The 18,201-nt window shown below is 50.5% G+C and overlaps 1 protein-coding gene across 5 annotated transcripts in view; it reads right to left on the bottom strand.

Annotated features, from left to right (window-relative positions):
- Nucleotides 1–18,201, bottom strand: part of DNAJC13 (DnaJ heat shock protein family (Hsp40) member C13) — a 1,667,846-nt gene that overhangs the window by 483,443 nt on the left and 1,166,202 nt on the right. The gene's annotated exons all lie outside the window — the stretch shown is intronic.

Here is an 18,201-nt window from a genome sequence, read left to right as displayed (position 1 = left end):
GCGGGATGTGCTGGGTAGCGTGGAAGCATATAAATCATGGTTGAGGTTACAGTATGCTAAACTTGTAAGCCAGTCACTATGTTGCGGCGCAGCCCTGCGTCCCCATTTTAATGCTATTTCCCGTTTGGCAAGTAACAGACTTAGCGCCGTATATTTCCTGACTTTCTTTGGAATGTTGTTAATGTACCCCATCAGAGCCATCTCTGGGGTGGGAACCAGGTCTAGCCCTATCATTTCCCCCAGCGTGTGATGTTTGGCAGTCCAATAGCTGCTGATTTTGCTATAGGTCCAAGTGAGGTGTGCAAAGTCTGCGTGCGGGGATTTGCATTTGAGGCAGCAGTGTGGTCTATCCGTGTCTATTTTGTTCGCTTTCTCAGGCGTGATGTATATCCTCCGGAGGAACTTGAAGTGGATACGTTTGTGGCGACTGTTCAAAGGAGACTGACTTAATCTGTTGACAGCATGCTTCCCATTGGTCATCTGTGATTGGGTGGCCTAAATCTGCCTCCCAGGCAGCGCATACGGTTGCATCGTTGATTGGGACAGTTTCTGTGCATGATCTATACAATTTGGAGATCAGCTGGGTCCCCGTGTCGCTTTGTATTACTGTGGACAGCAGAGTGAACGGGTTGGGTTCTACGGGGAACCCGGAGATCTTGGCGCGTAAAGTGAAACGTATACGGGTGAGTACAAATGTATCCATGAACGACGCATCAGGGAATTTATCCATATCTGAGGCCGATAAAGCCTGACCATTAGTGTAAAGGTTCCCCACTGTGGCCATGCCAAACCAAGATAAGGTGCGCTGAACCACCCTCTCCCCGGTAATGGGAAACCAGCGTTGATTTGGAAGCGGTAAGCTCGGAGAGTACAGAGTTGGTGATCCCATCAGCCTGACTAGTTTTAACCAGGCCCAGCTGGTTGTTTAGACTGTCTGAATATCCCGGGGGTCACAAGGGAATCCCAGAGGTAATACTGTGTTTAGTATATCTGGCAGGAGTATGTCAGCCTCAGGTCGTATATATGGGATCCTGGCATCATGGTGAAACCAGGTATATGCATAGCTGCACTGAGCCACCAAGTAATATATCTGCAGGTTAGGGACTCCCATGCCACCCCTGTGATAAGGAAGTCCCATGATCTCCCATCTAACCATGGGGCGGCTGCCCCCCCCACCCCCCCCCATGTTAGCCTGATGAGGTGCGTGTTTATGGAGTGAAAGGAGCGATTCGGAAGCGGGATTGGTATATTGTTGAATAAATAGAGGAATTTGGGCAGAACAATCATTTTAATCAGGGCGATACGCTCGGCAATCGAGTGGGAGTTTGAGCCATCTATCCACCTTCTTCTCCAGCGAGTGTATCGCCATACCGTAGTTAGATAGCATGATTTCAGTGGTGTCTAAATGTATATTGATTCCCAAATATTTGACCGACTCTGTGCACCAGGTCAAAGGGAACTCAGCTTCCCAGGTCCCAGTACCGCGAGTAAGGGGGAATATCACAGATTTGTGGCAATTTATGCCAAGGCCCGAAAAACCACCAAATCTAATAATCTCCCGGATGAGCGGATCTAAATTGTGTGGGGGTCCCGAACATATAAAATAATATCATCCGCATATAAGGACACCAGTAATGGCACTGTGTTGAATTGGATTCCCCTATGTAGGTGGCGCTCCTGAAAGCGACAGACAAGCAGGTCCATGGCGAGTATGAATAGCAGGGGGCAGCCCTGTCTTGTGCCTCGGGATAACGTGAAAGAGCAGGAAAGCGTGCCGTTTAAGCACAGTCTGGCAGTTGGGGACGAGTACAGCAGTGCCGTGAGACTTATGAACCCAAAGGGCATGCCCATTCTGCGCATAACTGTCCAAAGCAAAGGCCACTCCAGAGAATGCTTTCTCTGCGTCCAGCATAACGGCTGCGGCTGGAATGTCGGGGTTGACTCTATGTAGGACAGCAAAAAGAGTGCGTAGGTTAAGGGATGTGGACCGGTGGGGCACAAAACCAGATTGGGCAGGGGAAATTATTCGGTCCATCAGTAGTACGAGGCAAACCGCGATCATTTTCGCAAGTATTTTATAATCAGAGTTTAATAGCGAAAGTGGTCTATACGACCCACAGTGCAGGGGGTCCTTGCCAGGTTTCTGTACTAAGATGATCACTGCTTCTCGTAACGTAGGAGGTAATTGGTTCCGTTCTAAAGATTCAAGGTAGACTTCAATGAGCTTAGGGGTTAAGATGTCTTTATAACATTTATAGAAGTCGCCCTTAAACCCATCCAGGCCAGGGGCAGTGGAACCATTTAGCACGTCTATTGCGTCAGATATTTTGGAAAAAGGTTCAGCGAGGAAATCCTGCATGTATTTGTCCATGTACACCAGCGCAATTTCGTCTAAATAGTCCTCGCGCTAGGCCAGGAATTCATCCCGATATCAGATGTGTCTGTTAACGTGGCTCCTGATGCAGCTCAGAGCTCAGTGATGTGTGCTGCGGAGTACTGGGGTCTGAGCAGCTGTGCCAACGTGTGCCGAGGCCGCTCACCCTCGCCGTACCGACTCGCCGTCACGTATTTGCTAAGGAAATGTGCTTCTCTATCAGCCGCCTCACGAAACTCTAACAATAACGTCAACCAGCACCGTTCGTCCTCAAAGGTGTCCGAGAGGCACTGCATCGAGGCATCCAGAGCAGGTAGTTGCTGTTCAATGTTGGCAAGAGTTTTCCTTAAATCCTTCAGGACCCCAGCGTGTTTGGCTATGGCTATACCCCTAATGTACGCTTTGAACCCGTATTGAGTTCGAAGTAGTCATCAATGGCTTCCCTAATTTCCGAGTCAAATATCTCGTTGTTGAGAGCCCTGCTAGGGAACCACCTGCGCTCCTGCCCCTCGGGGATACAGCACTTAAGCAAAACAGGGGCATGATCAGAATATGACCTGGGAAGAATCACACTCGTGGTGTGCCATGAACGAGGCACGGGGAGAGCAACCAAAAAGCCAGCCTGGTCCAAGTGTTGTACGGGGCTGAGTAATGAGTGTATCCCGGATTCGTCGGGTAGCGAAGTCTCCAAACATCGGAGAGCTGAAATGATTTGCATGTTTCCAGCAATACCTGTCGGGCCCTAGGATTGGAGTACGCTGCACTAGAGGAGCCGTCAATACTACAGTCCATGAGTAAATTAAGATCCACACCCAATAACAGATTGCCAGAGCCCCAGCGTGTAAGAGTGGTGTCTAAGGCGTGGAAAAAATCCAGACTATCAACATTTGGGGCGTAAATGCAACTCAATGTGATCATGTGGCCCATCAGATTTCCCACTACTATGGTGTATCTTCCCTCCCGATCCGCATGGGAACAAGTCAAGGAGAAATGGAGGCGCTTGTGAATTAAGATCGCAGTGCCCCTTGCATAGGTGCTATAATTGGAGAAGTAGCGGTGCGTGCCTCAACTTGTTGCATAGTGCGTGGAGTCGAACTTAGGGAAATGCGTCTCCTGTAGAAAGGCAATGTCGACTTTGTGCCGCAGCAGGTAGCGTAGGACATGTTTTCGTTTTTTAGGGTTGTTAAGACCCCGTACGTTCCAGGTCATGAGGACTAAATTTGAATGGTCGACTAAATCAGGATCTGTGGTCTGCTGTGCCATATGGTAATATAACTGAAATCATTGACAGGTGGTAAATGAGTGTCGTGTGTGGAGCCGGCGATGAAACAACAACTAACAAATCGATCCCTTACCCATCCCCCCACCCAACCTCGCAAAACCACTCGCAAGGTAAAGAACCAAATAGCCAAGATTCCAATGCATCCTGTTAACATCCTACTTGGAGAGTCATAGATATTACCTGATGCATTAACATCGTTAAGTACAACAACGTGCTACGCACCTAGGGGGGAGGCAACGCCCCGGCGGAGCACAGCAAAACCAGAACATTATAATAAAACAATTCTCATACTATCTCAAGTAGTTTAGTTACATATTTGGAAGTCAGATACTGCCATAGATAAAAGCAGTGTGCGCAGGGAACTTAACAAAGCAGGCACTAGGATCAGCCATTTGAAAAAAGGTCTACACTGGCCGCAGATTCGCTGTGGGCCGGTGAACTGCCACTACGGTCATCACTCCGCTGGGTGTAGGAGTTCTTGTATAAGGCGCAAAAAGTTTGTATGTCGCTTGGAGTATCGAAGAAGCGGGGCCGCCCGTTGATGTCCACCCTCAGGTGGGCCGGATATAGCATTCCATATCGGAGGGCCAGGTGGTGGAGCGTAGTCTTAACGAACAAGTTACTTACCTTCGGTAACGATGTATCTGTAAGAAGCATTAGTTAGTTAGATTCCTCACCTTAGAATATCCCCAGGCGTCAGACTGGATCCGGAAGATTTTTCGTCAGCAATACCCCTTGCGCGTCACTAGGCGTCGTCTGCGGCTCCGCGTCCGTCGTCGGCGTCGTCGTGCGCCGGAATGTCGGCGTCGTCGTGCGCCGGAATGACGTCGTCCTCGCGCGCTGACGTCATTTCTTGTACATAGCCTTCCGCGCCAGGAACGCAGAGCCATGCAAGATACCGACACTGGTGCCAAAAAATTCTAGGGCCCTGAAAGGGATAGCCTTAACCCTAGATGTCAGTTCGCAGAACGGGGAGGATGGGTGGGTCGGTGAGGAATCTAACCAACTAATGTTTCTTACAGATACATCGTTACCGAAGGTAAGTAACTTGTTCATCTGAAAGAAACACGTTAGTTAGATTCCTCACCTTAGAATAGATACCCAAGCAATACCATCCCCGGTGGTGGGTCTGCGAACCAAGATCACACCAGAAAGTCCTGGAGGACAGAACGGCCAAAGAAGCCATCCCTCCGGACTTGGCTGTCTAGGCAATAATACCTGGCAAACGTGTGTAGCGAAGCCCACGTAGCCGCCTGACAGATGTCCTGCAACGGGACTCCCCGTCCCAAAGCAGTAGTAGCCGCTGTAGCCCAAGTGGAATGGGCGCGCAGCCCAACAGGAGGGTCCTTTTTCGCCAAGGAGTAACAGATTTTGATGCACAAAACGACCCACCAGGAGATGGTCCGTTTGTGCACAGCTTTTCCCTTCTTAGCACCCACGTATCCAACAAAAAGTTGGTCGTCCACCCGGAACTGTTTTGTGCGGTCCAAATAAAAAGAGAGCGCACACTTTGGGTCCAGAAGGTGGAGCCTCTCTCCCTCTTTGGAAGGATGCGGAGGCGGAAAGAAGGTGGGCAAGGTGACAGACTGCCCAAGATGAAAGGGAGTCACCACTTTCGGTAGAAAAGAAGGACGCGGCCGAAGGACAACCTTGTCCGGAAGAACAGAGAGAAAAGGAGGCTTGGACGATAGAGCCTGGAGCTCACTCACCCGTCTAGCCGAGGTGATGGCTACCAGGAAAGCAGTCTTAAGCATCAGAAGACGAAGAGGACAATTGTGAAGAGGCTCAAAGGGAGCGCACATCAGAAATGTGAGAACAAGATTCAAGTCCCACTGAGGCATTACGAAAGGAACAGGAGGGAACGTATGAGTAATGCCTTTAAGAAAGCGTTGAACCACAGGGGACTTGAAAAGAGAAGGCTGATCAGGAAGCCGTAAGAAGGCAGAGAGGGCAGCAAGATAACCCTTCAAGGTGCCCAGGGCAGAGCCCTGCCGGGCCAAAGAAAGAAGAAAGAGGAGAACCTCAGAAAGAGGGGCGGAAAGGGGATCCACAGCCTTTGCTGTGCACCATGCCACAAATTTGTTCCACCAGCAGGCGTATACCGTCTCAGTGGAGGGACGCCTGGCTGCCAGAATGATATCACAGACTTCAGGAGGCAAGTCAAATGGCATCAACTGCCGCCGCTCAATCTCCACGCATGGAGGTGGAGGCTGGACAGGTTCGGGTGGAGGACCGTCCCCTGGTGCTGCGACAGAAGATCCTCCCGAAGGGGCAGACGTATCGGAGGATCGGTCAACATACTGAGTAGCTCGGGATACCAGTACCTTCGTGCCCAATCCGGGGCCACCAAGATGACTTGGGCCCGGTTGTGCCTGATCTTCTTCAGCACTCTGGGCAGAAGTGGTATAGGCGGAAAGGCGTACAACAGACCGCAACTCCACTCGTGACGAAAAGCGTCGCCGAGCGAGTGCCGCCTTGGAAATTCCAATGCGCAGAACTGCTGACATTGCGCGTTCTCTGCGGTGGCGAATAGATCTAACCAAGGCTCTCCCCACTGCTGAAAGAGACCTTGCGCCACTTCCGAGTTCAGACGCCATTCGAGATCCATCATGCACCGGCGGCTGAGTTCGTCTGCTCTGGCGTTCAGAGAGCCCGCCAGATGTTGAACCACTAGGGTGACGCCCTGGTGTTCCAGCCACGTCCAGAGGCGCAGAGCCTCCTGACAAAGGGTCCACGACCCCACCCCGCCCTGTTTGTTGCAATACCACATGGCGGTGGTGATGTCCGTGAACACCTGCACGACACTTCCCCTGACAGAGGGAAGGAAGGCTTTCAGTGCAAGTCGGATCGCTCTCAACTCCAACAGGTTGATGTGGAGGCGAGACTCCGCCGGAGACCAGAGGCCTCTGATCTCCGCCTCTCCCATATGGCCACCCCATCCCAGGAGGGACGCATCCGTCACTACGACATGCTCCGGTTGGGGAAGGGAGAGGCTCTTGCCCGTGACCCAATCGCGGTCCGTGAGCCACCACTGCACCTGCTGTGCAGTGCCCTCCGAGATCAAGACATGGTCGGACAGGTTGCCGTGATGCTGGGCCCACTGAAACTTCAGGGCCCACTGCAGAGCCCGCATGCGCCGCCTGGCGTGATGCACTAGTAGGATGCAGGAGGCCATCAGCCCCAGAAGCCGCAACACTAGCCTAACCGAAACCCAGGATAGAGGCCGAAAGATGGGAATCAGGGCCTGAATATCCCGGACCCGCTGTTCCTGCGGATAGACCCGGAACTGCGCCGAATCGAGAACCGCTCCGATGAAGAGGAGCTTCTGAGAGGGACTCAGGTGTGACTTCGGCACGTTGATGGAAAACCCCAGCAAATGCAGGAGATCCGCCGTAGTCTGGAGGTGGGAGACGACTGCCTGGGGCGAGCCCGCCTTCAACAACCAGTCGTCGAGATAGGGGAAGACTGGAACCCCTGATCTGCGCAGATGAGCTGCGACCACCGCCATCACTTTCGTGAACACCCGAGGGGCACTGGTGAGGCCGAAGGGGAGCACGGTGAACTGAAAATGCTCCTGGCCCACCGTGAACCGCAGGTAACGCCGGCAGGACGGGGATGTGGAAATATGCGTCCTGCAAGTCCAACGCTACCATCCATTCTCCAGGGTCGAGGGCAGCTAGAACCTGAGCTAAAGTCAACATTTTGAACTGTTCCTTCCGGAGGAAGGCATTGACGTTCCTGAGGTCCAAGATAGGGCGTAGGCCCCCTTTGCCCTTCTTGGGAACCAGAAAGTAGTGGGAATAACAACCACGACCTACTTCTGGGCTCAGAACGCGCTCGACAGCCTCTTTGGCCAAGAGGGCCGAAACTTCCTCTCGCAGAAGATTCAAATGATCCTCCGAGATACGGTGGTGCTGCGGTGGCATGGCTGGAGGGGTCGTCTCGAAGGGGAGGGAGTAGCCCCTACGGACGATTTGCAGCACCCACCTGTCCGAAGTGATGGTACGCCAGTGGAGCAGGTGATGGCGAACTCTGCCGCCCACTGGCGAGGAATGGGCCGGAAAGCTCGGACTAGGAAGGCTTGGAGGCGGATGCTGCCGGGGTGGATGTGGACTGACCGCGTCGTCCTCCAGAACCGCCTCGGCGGAAACCACGACCGCGCGCAGGTTGGTTCTGCGGCTGGTGGCTAGGCGGACGTGAGGAGGCACCCCTTCCTTGGCCACGAAAGGGGCGAAAGGCGGAAGTTTGCGACAGCGGGGCCGAGAGGCCCAAGGACTTGGCCGTAGCCCGGGAGTCCTTAAAGCGATTCAGCGCACTGTCCGCTTTCTCACCAAAAAGGCGAGTGCCATCAAAGGGCATGTCCATGAGAGTGCTCTGGACATCCCCCGAAAAGGACGTGGACCGCAGCCAGGCGTGACGTCTAAGCGCCACCGTGGTAGAAATTGCCCTACCCAGCGAGTCCGTAGTGTCAAGCCCACATCGGATTGCATGACGTGCTGCATCCCTCCCATCGGCCAGAGCCTGGGTAAGTCGTGTCTGGGCCTCCTCCGGGCACAGGGGCAGCACGTCCTCCACTGTAACCCACAGAGAGTGGGAATAACGGTCCAAAAGACAGGCGGTGTTCAAGGACCGCAGACCCAAACTAAGGGAGGAGAACAGCTTTTTGCCAAACTGTTCCAGTCTCTTGGAATCCCGGTCCGGCAGAGCGGTCGGGAAGGAGGATTGGGAGGTAGAAGCCTGGATAACCAGGCTCTCGGGGGTGGGGTGTTGGGACAGAAAACTGGGGTCGCCCGGAGCAGGGCGGTGGCGCCTGGCGACGTTCCTGTCCACAGGAGGGACTGTGGAGGGCTTGGACCAGGTGCCCTGCAGAACGTCAATGAGGGCCTCATTGAACTGCAGCAGAGGCTCAGTGGAGCTTGCCGCAGACTGAAGCACCTCAGTGAGGACGTTAGTCCTCACAGCCACGGCAGGCAGCTCGAGCCCAAGGGCTGCGGCCGCCTTGCGCAGCACCACAGAGAAAGCAGCACCCTCCTCCGAAGCCACAGTCGGAGGAGAGATGAATCCAGTGTCTGGTGACGTATCCAGACCACTGGCCTCTCCCAGTTCATCTGCCCAGTCCTGTGACAGCTGAGCCTGAACGGCCATAGGATCCTTGGACCCCTCCCAGTCGCCCCCGTCATCCGATTCCTGGTAAACAGGAGGAAGGTGCGGAGCCGGACAATGGACATAATGTGTCTCTAACGGCGCCGTACGCGGCGTCCATCGACGCCGTAGATGAAGCCAGTTCGAATTAATCTCCCCTGAAGTGCTGATGAATCTGGCACAGTTTCAATTCCAGCCTCCCAAAAGTAGAGGGATGGTGCAGCTTTCCACGGGCTGCACTTCAGGGGAGATTAATTTGAACTGGCGTCATCTTCAAAGCCCACTGAAGGGCAACAAAGGATTAAACTTAAGCACATAACAGCGGAGCCCACTGGGGTCTTAAGGTTAAAAATGACTGATTATGGACTACAAGTCCCAGCATCACAAGGAAACACTAAGGCACTGCGCAAAGCCCACTGGGGGTATTTAAATGAAGTATGCTGTGAAAAGAAATATCGGAGCCATCTGCTGCATTTGCAAAATCACCCATGACTAAGAGGCAGGGAGCCTCGAAACGCCTCGGGACAAACTAAGTTATTCAAGCTGGATGCTTTATTGTGCAGACCCCCCCTGACAGACGTGATTCGCCTTACGGCTTCTTAAAAAAAAATATCTATCTATCACTGAAAAACCACAAAGGTTACAGGGACGTTCTAATTAGGCTCAGATCTCACTCAAACAAAACCATAAAAATTCAGCAGTTCTAGTTACCTCAACTAACTATAACTTACGTCTCCACAATGCACTGCTTATTGTGGTCCCTGTCGATTCTAGGAAGCACAGGAGGGGGGTCCATAGGGCCCCCTCCATTATAAAATATAAAGCCCTGGGGGGAGAGGTGCCCTGGGGGCTTGCCGAAGCCCTGAAGGGGGGGGGGGGGGGGGGGGAAGGTTGCTCCACCCACCTCAATTTTTGTTATAAAAAAAGCCCCGGGAGGTGGTGGTCCCTGGGGATCCAAGACTGTAGGAGGGGGCCCCGTACTGTCTTTTTAGGTCTCGCTGAGTCAGCGCACATGCGCTGCTCATAGAGACTTTAGTAAGTGAGTGCTTCTAAAAATGCTATCGCCGGCTAAAGCTTGCAGTGCATGTGCGCGGTCGCACACAAGCTGTGGCCGGCGGTAGCATTTTCCCCCCAGCATCCCTTGCGTGTTTTAGCGCGTCATCGTGATCGCTTTCACAGCGATCGTGATGACTTTCGTGGCCAATGCTTGTTCACTCTGTATCCCTTCCTTCTCTCAGTCTCTGTAACTCAGGCATTTTTCATTCTGTACACCTATCTTCTCTCATTCTCTGTGCCTCAATTATATTTAGTTCCGTACACCTTCCTTCTCCCGCCCTCTATAGCTTACTCATGTTTCATTCTGTACATCTTCCTTCTTTCATTATCTACACCTAGTCATCATTCATTCCGCATACCTACCTTCTCACGTCCTCTGCACCTACTTTCTCTCAGACTCTGTAACTCACCCACTTTGTAAAACATCCTGCCCTGAGTCCTCGATTTGCAATCCCTCCTTCTGGAGATCTCATCCACCTCTCCCTCAACAACTCGCCCTTTCAGTCAATCTACCCCTCCACCCTCGAAGTCAACACGTCACTTTCGTTTTATTTTGTATATCTTTCACTTTTATTCTGAGCACCTAGTGCGTCTATGATTCTGAACAGCCCTACAATGCACCCGTGCCCCTGGCATTACTTGAAAACCAATCCTCCAGTCCTGCACTCTTCTCTCGGCTCTAGTGCTGCTGTCCTGTGTCTCATTTCATTCTGTTTATCCTTCCCTATGCCATGCTGTACCCCACCCCTTATGTACCCCTCCCTCTAATCTCGTGCTGTGCACCCCCCGCCACCCTCCTCTCATTTGGTACGTGCCCACCTTCCTAATCTGTGCCCCCTTTGCTAGGTCTGTTCACCTCTCCATCCTGTACACTCATCTCCTTTCATACACAGAAACATATACAGACTGCATATGTCATGATTTTTTTTATTTATTATAGTACAATGTAATTTATTAAGAAGACTGCTGTTTATATATTTTGTGAATGATCTCCATTTTGATTGAAAAAAGAACTACTACCACAGACTGCATCCTTATACATCTGTATCTCACCCAGCCCTAAGCCACCCCCTCCTTTGCGAACACATGCTTCTCGTTTTGTACTTCAACCTTCACCGATCCTGCACTTTCCCTTTCTACCGCACTCTCCCTTCACGCTGTCCTGCTCCCAACAGCACCTACCCTCACTCCAACACCCCCATCCATTTCTCTCAACTCCCTCCTTCCTCGACTGTCCCCCTCCCATATTCCAGCTCGGGACTCCCACGCTTGCTAACCCCTCAGGCTTACTGTGGCCCCCACCCAGCACCAGTGCTTAGGGACCCCCGGTTTCCCGGTCCTCCACAGCCTGCTCGCCACACTCGCCTCTTGGCGCCGCCTCGGTTGTATACATGTCACCTCTCTGTGCCCCCAGAGACGCGGCTGCAGCGGAAACATTCTAGACACATGGCTGAGCAGTGATATCACGCTGGACCAGGACTAACTAGAAAACATACTTGGATCTCAGGTGATGAAATTAAAGTCCATCTCCAAATTTTTATCTCCGCCGTCTCTTATCTACAACACTGTGAACTACGACACAACAGAAAAATAGATGTATAAAACTGTCCTAACCCATTATAACAAGCATTGGCATAGCCAATAGGTCTGGCCTTTGAGGCCTTATAAGTATTTAGTTATGCAGCACAATATCCTTGGTAGAACAACATCAACTGTTGCTTGGCTAAACACTTATAAGGTCCCAAAGGCGAGACCTATTGGCTATGCCAATGCTTGTTTTAAAAACCTGTCCTACTTGGGGGATATTTTCAAAACAAGCATGGAAGCCTGCTCTTGTTCTTTGCAGGATTCGTGGATCTGGCCACAATTCCCGCCAAACCTTTTTTAAAAAAAAAAAAAATGCTTATTTGACCTGAAGACCAGGGCTGCAGGGTCAGGGTATTTCCCAGCCAATCAGATCTCTGTTCGGTAGGGTTTGCGCAGCCTTCACGCCCCTAGATATACACATTTGGTTTTTCTTTAATATCTCCCAAACTGTTGAACTTTTACAATAATTCACAAAAAGGTAGCTTTCTGGATCAAGAGCTACCTTTCTGCCAAATTTGGTTTAATTCCTTTCAGCAGCCCGGGCTGTAGTCGTGAGTCGTGTCTACAATCCCTATGAGAAATTGCATGAAGAAAATGCGTTTTGGGACCTCCCCACCCTTGTTCTCGGCCCACGCTTGAGGAATCACTGTAGTACTTATTGTGAACATTTTGGGAAGATTTGTCAAATGGCGCCAAAGTTATAGGCAAACACCTTTCCTATGTCCTATTGAAACTAGGTCCAACCAATAACTAGCTACTGGCAACCCCGAGTGGATAACAATTATATATATATATATATATATATATATATACACACATATATATATATCGCGTAGTACTCCTTCAAATCTGTGCCTTCTCGCTGCATGCACAATGAACAGAGCACGGACCACAGGATTCTTAAAATACCACTTCGTTTATTGTCTTCTTCTCACAAACCAACAGCGGCAGCCATTGTCAGTGGTGCTGGTGGTAACGGGCATCAAACTAATTAGGTAATCCACTGAACAATGAGGAAAACACTAGCACTCCTGCATACAGTTCACCTAGCTTATTAAAGAGGAGTTCCAGCAATCTCCCCCTTTGTTCGGTTACTGTGCCCCATCACCATACAAAACAACTATTAGCCATATCTGACTTGTCTCCAAGCCCACCTCTATAAATAATTATATCAAATATGAAACTGCCCCACACTAGCAAATTTATCACATTGTCATAAAATCTACCCCAAACTGTGTAGAGTCCATTTAAAGTACAAACACAAATTCATCAGTTCATTAAAGCACAAGTTACTACTTGTGTAACAATATATCTGTAAGAGACATTAGTCCTCCACTTCGCCAAGTCGCATTCCCTTCCGCTACACCGGATAGGAATCCAAAAAGCTGGAACAGTTTGGCAAGAAACTGTTTTCATCTGCCAGCTACCGGCTGCGGTTGGTGAACACCGCATGCCTCTTGGGCCGCTATTCCCATGCTGTGTGGGACATGGTTGCGCAGGTGCTGCCTCAGTGTCCGGAGGGGGCTCGGACAATGCTTTCCCAAGCTGTTACGGAGGAAACAGATGCAGCACAGTCCGCCATTAGGTGTTGGCTAGCCACCGCGGACTAACTGGGTAGGGCGAATTCCACAACAGTGGCCTTCCGTCGTCCACTGGTTTATCCGGGGATGTACAGAGTTCCCGTATGGACATGCCCTTTGAAGGTACTCGCCTGTTTGGTGATAAGGCGGATAGTGCGCTAGAGCGTTTTAAGGACTCATGGGCATGTCGCCCAAAGGGGCTACTCCCTCCGCTTTGAGACTGCCTCTCCAGCCATACCACCTCAGTTCCACTGCATGTCGGGGTGGGGGGACCCTTTTTGCGCTTCTTCAGCAAGGAGTCACGGCCGTCCTGGCCCAGAGGGACATAAAGCGTGTTCCTGGGCCAGAAGTGGGACGTGGTTGTTCTTCCCACTACTTTCTGGTCCCCAAGAAGGACACAGGGGGCCTGCGTCCCATCTTGGACCACAGGAACGTCACTTGCTTCCTCAGGAAGGAGCAGTTCAGGATGTTGACTCTGGCTCAGGTCTTAGTTGCCCTCGACCCTACAGACTGGATCGTAGCGTTGCACTTGCAGGACACATATTTTCATATCCCTGTCCTGCCGGCCCACCGGCATTGCCTGCGGTTCACATTAGGCCTAGAGCACTTTCAGTTTGCTGTGCTCCCCTTCGGCCTTACCAGTGCCCCTCAGGTGTTCACGAAAGGGATAGCGGTGGTCGCAGCTCATCTGCGCAGCTCAGGGGTTCCAGTCTTCCCCTCTCTCGACGAATGGGTGTTGAAGGCGGGTTTGCCTCAGGCAGTCGTCTCCCCCCTCCAGGCTACGGCCGACCTCCTGCAATTGCTGGGGTTCTCCATCATCCTGCCGAAGTTGCACCTGAGTTCCTCTCAGACGCTCCCCTTCATCGGAGCGGTTCTGGATTCAACGCAGTTTCGGGTTTATGATTCCAATCTTTCGGCCTCTATCCAGTGTTTTAGTCAGGATGACCCTCCGGCTCCTGGGCCTAATGGCCTCCTGGATCCTGCTTGTGCACCATGCCAGGTGGCATATGTGGGCTCTGCAGTGGGACCTGAAGTTCCAGTGAGCACAGCATCGGGGCAACCTGGCCGATCATGTCCAGATCTCGGAGGGCGTTGCAAGACAATTGCAATGGTGGCTCACGCATCGCGATTGGGTCAATGGCCATTCCCCTGTCCGGGGAAGTGTAGTACAGGTGTTCACAGACAACACCACCCCCATGTGGTATTGCAGCAAACTGGGCGGGTGGGGTCGTGGACCCTATGTCCGGAGGCGCTCCGCCTCTGGACATGGCTGAAACATCAAGGCATTCCCTTGGTGGTTCACCACCTGGCTGGTTCTCTGAACGCCAGAGTGGACGAACTCAGCCGCCGGTGCATGATGGTTTACGAATGGCGTCTTCACTCGGATGTGGCGCACGGTCTCTTTCTGCAGTGGGGAGAGCTTTGGTTAGATCTCTTCGCCACCAAAGGGAACACGCAATGTCATCAATTCTGCGTGTTGGAATTTCCAAGGCGGCACTCGCTCGGTGACGCTTTTCATCACGAGTGGAGCTGCGGTCTGTTGTACGCCTTTCCACTTATACCACTTCTGCCCAAAGTGCTGAAGAAGATTTGGCGCAACCGGGCCCGAGTAATCGTTGTGACTCCAGATTGGGCACGAAGATACTGGTATCCCGTGCGACTCAGCATGGTGATCGCTCCCCCGATTCGACTGCCTCTTCGGGAGGATCTTCTGTCACTGCAACAGGGGGACGGTCCTCCACCCAAACTTGTCCAGACTCCACCTCCATGCGTGGAGGTTGAGTGGCAACAGTTGACAGCTTTCGACCTTCCTTCCGAAGTCTGTGACATTTTTCTGGCAGCCAGACTTCCTTCCACTGAGACGGTATACGCCTGCAGGTGGGGAAAAAAATGTATGGCATGGTGCACAGCAAAGGCTGTGGATCCCCTTGCTGCCCCTCTTTCCGAGGTCCTTCTGTTCCTTCTTTCTTTGGCCCAGCAGGGCTCTGCTCTGGGCACTATCAAAGGTTATCTCGGCCGTTTCCGCCTTTCTACGGCTTCCAGATCAGCCTTCTCTTTTTAAGTCCCCAATTGTTAATCGCTTCCTGAAAGGCATTAAACACACGTTTCCTCCCGTGCCCTTCCTAATGCCTCAATGGGACTTAAATCTTGTCTTTACTTATCTGAAGTGTGCTCCCTTTGAGCCACTTCATAACTGTCCTTTACGTCTTCTCACTATGAAGACGGCTTTCCTGGTAGCTTTCACCTCTGCCAGAGGAGTGAGTGAGCTCCAGGCTCTTTCTTCTAAACCTTCTTTTCTCTCCACTCATCCGGACAGAGTGGTTTTAAGGACACGCCCTTATTTCTTGCCAAGGTTGACACGCCCTTATTTCTTGCCAAGGTTGAGTTTGTCACGCCCTTCCACATCGGGCAGACCATCACTTTGCCCACCTTCTTTCCGCCTCCGCATCATTCAAAAGAAAAAGAGAGGATCTATCGTTTGGACCCAAAATGTGCGCTCTCGTTCTATCTGAAGCGCACACAACGGTTCCGGGTGTTTGACCAACTTTTGGTTGGCTACGTGGGCGCCCAATAAAGTCGGGCCGCGCACAAACGGACCATCATGCGGTGGGTCCTACTCTGCATTAAAGCCTGTTACTCTTTGCTAGAAGGAGCCTCCTGTGGGGCTGCGTGCCCATTCTACCAGGGCAACGGCAGCCACTACTGCTTTGGGACGCGGCGTTCCCTTGCAGGACATCTGTCAGACAGCTACGTGGGTCTCGCTGCACACTTTCACCAAGCACTGCTGCCTAGACAGCCGAATCCTGAGAGACGGCTTCTTTGGCCGTTCGGTTCTCCGGGACTTTCTGGTGTGATTTTGGTTTGCAGACCCACCTCCGGGGTAGGTATTGCCGGGGTATCTATTCTAAGGTAAGGAATCTATCACTAACGTGTCTCTTTCAGATGCACAAGTTACTACTTGTGTAACGATATATCTGTAAGAGAAATTAGTTAGTGATAGATGCCTTACCGCCCCACCCATCCTCCCCGTTCTGCGAACTGATTTCTAGGGTTAATGTCATCCCTTTCAGGGCCCTAGTTTCATGGCACCAGTGGTCAGTTTCTTGCATGGCTCTGCGTTACTGGCGTGGAAAGTTGTGTACAGAACTGACGTCAGCGCGCATGGGTGGCGCCTAAGCAGTCTCTGTGACGTCATCTCGGTGCTTACGACGCCAGCGACGGACGCGGAGCTGCACGACACCACCTTCCGACGCGCAGGGGTACTGCTGACGAATACTTTCCGGATCCAGTCTAATGCCTGGGGATATTCTAAGGTAAGGAATCTATCACTAACGTGTCTCTTTCAGATAAATATTTATCAAAACAGGACGGATGCATCTACGCTCACAATTAATTTTGGATACACAAATACAAGACAAAGAAAATGAAACAAAACAATTGAAAAAAGACCTAAATCAAAACTTCATAACATCCCTAAAGTGCTCAGCACCTCTAACAACCAATGTGTAATTATAGGGATACCATCAACCGAAATTATCACATAGCCGTACTTGTGGATGGTGCTATGCTGTACATAAGTACATAAGCTAAATGGTCCCATACAAAACTATTCTCAAACATATATGGATCAAACACAGATATCTGTTTATGACAGCCCCTACAAGGCTTAAACCAGTTTTAGGCAAGGGCATGTTCCCTTGCACACTGGAAAGAAATTTTGTAGAAAAATAAAGCTTGACGACTGATGAGAAAAAGTAAGGAGCTAACTCGGATCCGAGTACGAAGGGGCAGAAAGGAACGAATGTCAGCATGCTAGAGCCTATGTTCAGCTTCAGCCATTACTTCCGGGGTGAAAAAAGCACAGATTGGTGCCTAGGGATATTCTACAGGAATTTGCAATTACCAGAATCCATCAGAAAGTCAAATCAGTACATCGCTTTCACAAATGCAGACTCCAAATGGAAAATGGAATACATTTTATTTATGACAGCTGAAGGCAGTGGTTTATAAAACCACAGTCTTATAGTTGTTGCAACAACTGTGAAATTTTGTGTGTGCAAACTGGTTGCTCATACTGTACACATCAGAAAAAAATACACAGGTTAAAGCGCAAAAACAGTTACAAATGTAAGCCACTTTTTACGCAGATTGAAGCTTTCAAACTATGTTCTGGAAGTAGAATGCTTGGTTTGTATATCCTTCAAAACTGAATAAGAAATATGGTAGCTCACTTAAGTTTTATCAAACAAGGTATCTTTCTTTCTTAACTTTATTTCAGCTGTATGCCATAAAAGTGGAAACAGATACAATTACATTACATTAATTAAACCCCATAAAATATTAAAAGCAAATAAATACAGCATACATATAACAATATAAAACTAGTTATGGATAATAAAATACATTAGTTAAAATAAACAAAGATTTAGAGGGGCATCTTTTGCCTAATCCTCCATAATGCAATGAAAAAGCGGGATACAGCAAAAAACAGACGTTTGCCTAAAATCAGTTTTAAAAATTCGAAAAGCAATTTGATAACCCCTAACACTAAAAAGCTGACAAAGGAATAATCCACTCTTTCCTGCTTCTAATGTAAGCCGGGCAGAAAAACAGAACATGCACTTCCGACTCCCTATCTGTCCCACAACTAGGGCAGATATATCCTGTAGGGTTCTCTTTACTTTCCCATTTGCAAGTGAAAGAGGGTTTGGGTAGGGTGTTGTATTTAAACTGCATGTACAACTTTCGATTCAAAGGAGGCTCTATTTCATCTTAAAACTGTTCAAGTCCAAGCTATAGTCTACCTCGACATTATGGAAACAGTCGGTCAGGGTGCCATATGAGGAGGATACCAGCTGTTGATCTATTTTATATTGCTGGTACCTCCGCTTTAGCAGTGTTTTACTAGCTGTCAAAGCGGCTCCGGTTCTGTCCACTGATCCACACACCCTACATTGGTCAAAGTATCTTTAATGTATTTTATCCAAGGTATGCTTCCCGAGTCTGGGATCACAAACACTTCTTTAAGGCCAGCTCGATAAGAGTGCAGTTCTGTGGAAGCCCATTTGCCTCTCCAAAAAAGTAAGGGCCTGATCTCCGCCCCCTCAATGATAGGCCTTACTCTCAGGTCAAGTCTAAGGGGTAATAGTTGTGCACTATTTAGTAGTCCCAATAGCTGA

Source organism: Triturus cristatus, chromosome 10 (assembly GCF_964204655.1).
Source record: "Triturus cristatus chromosome 10, aTriCri1.1, whole genome shotgun sequence".
Classification (NCBI taxonomy): Eukaryota; Metazoa; Chordata; class Amphibia; order Caudata; family Salamandridae; genus Triturus; species Triturus cristatus.
Note: the sequence above shows the minus strand (reverse complement) of the source record. Positions and strands in the feature narration are given on the sequence as shown.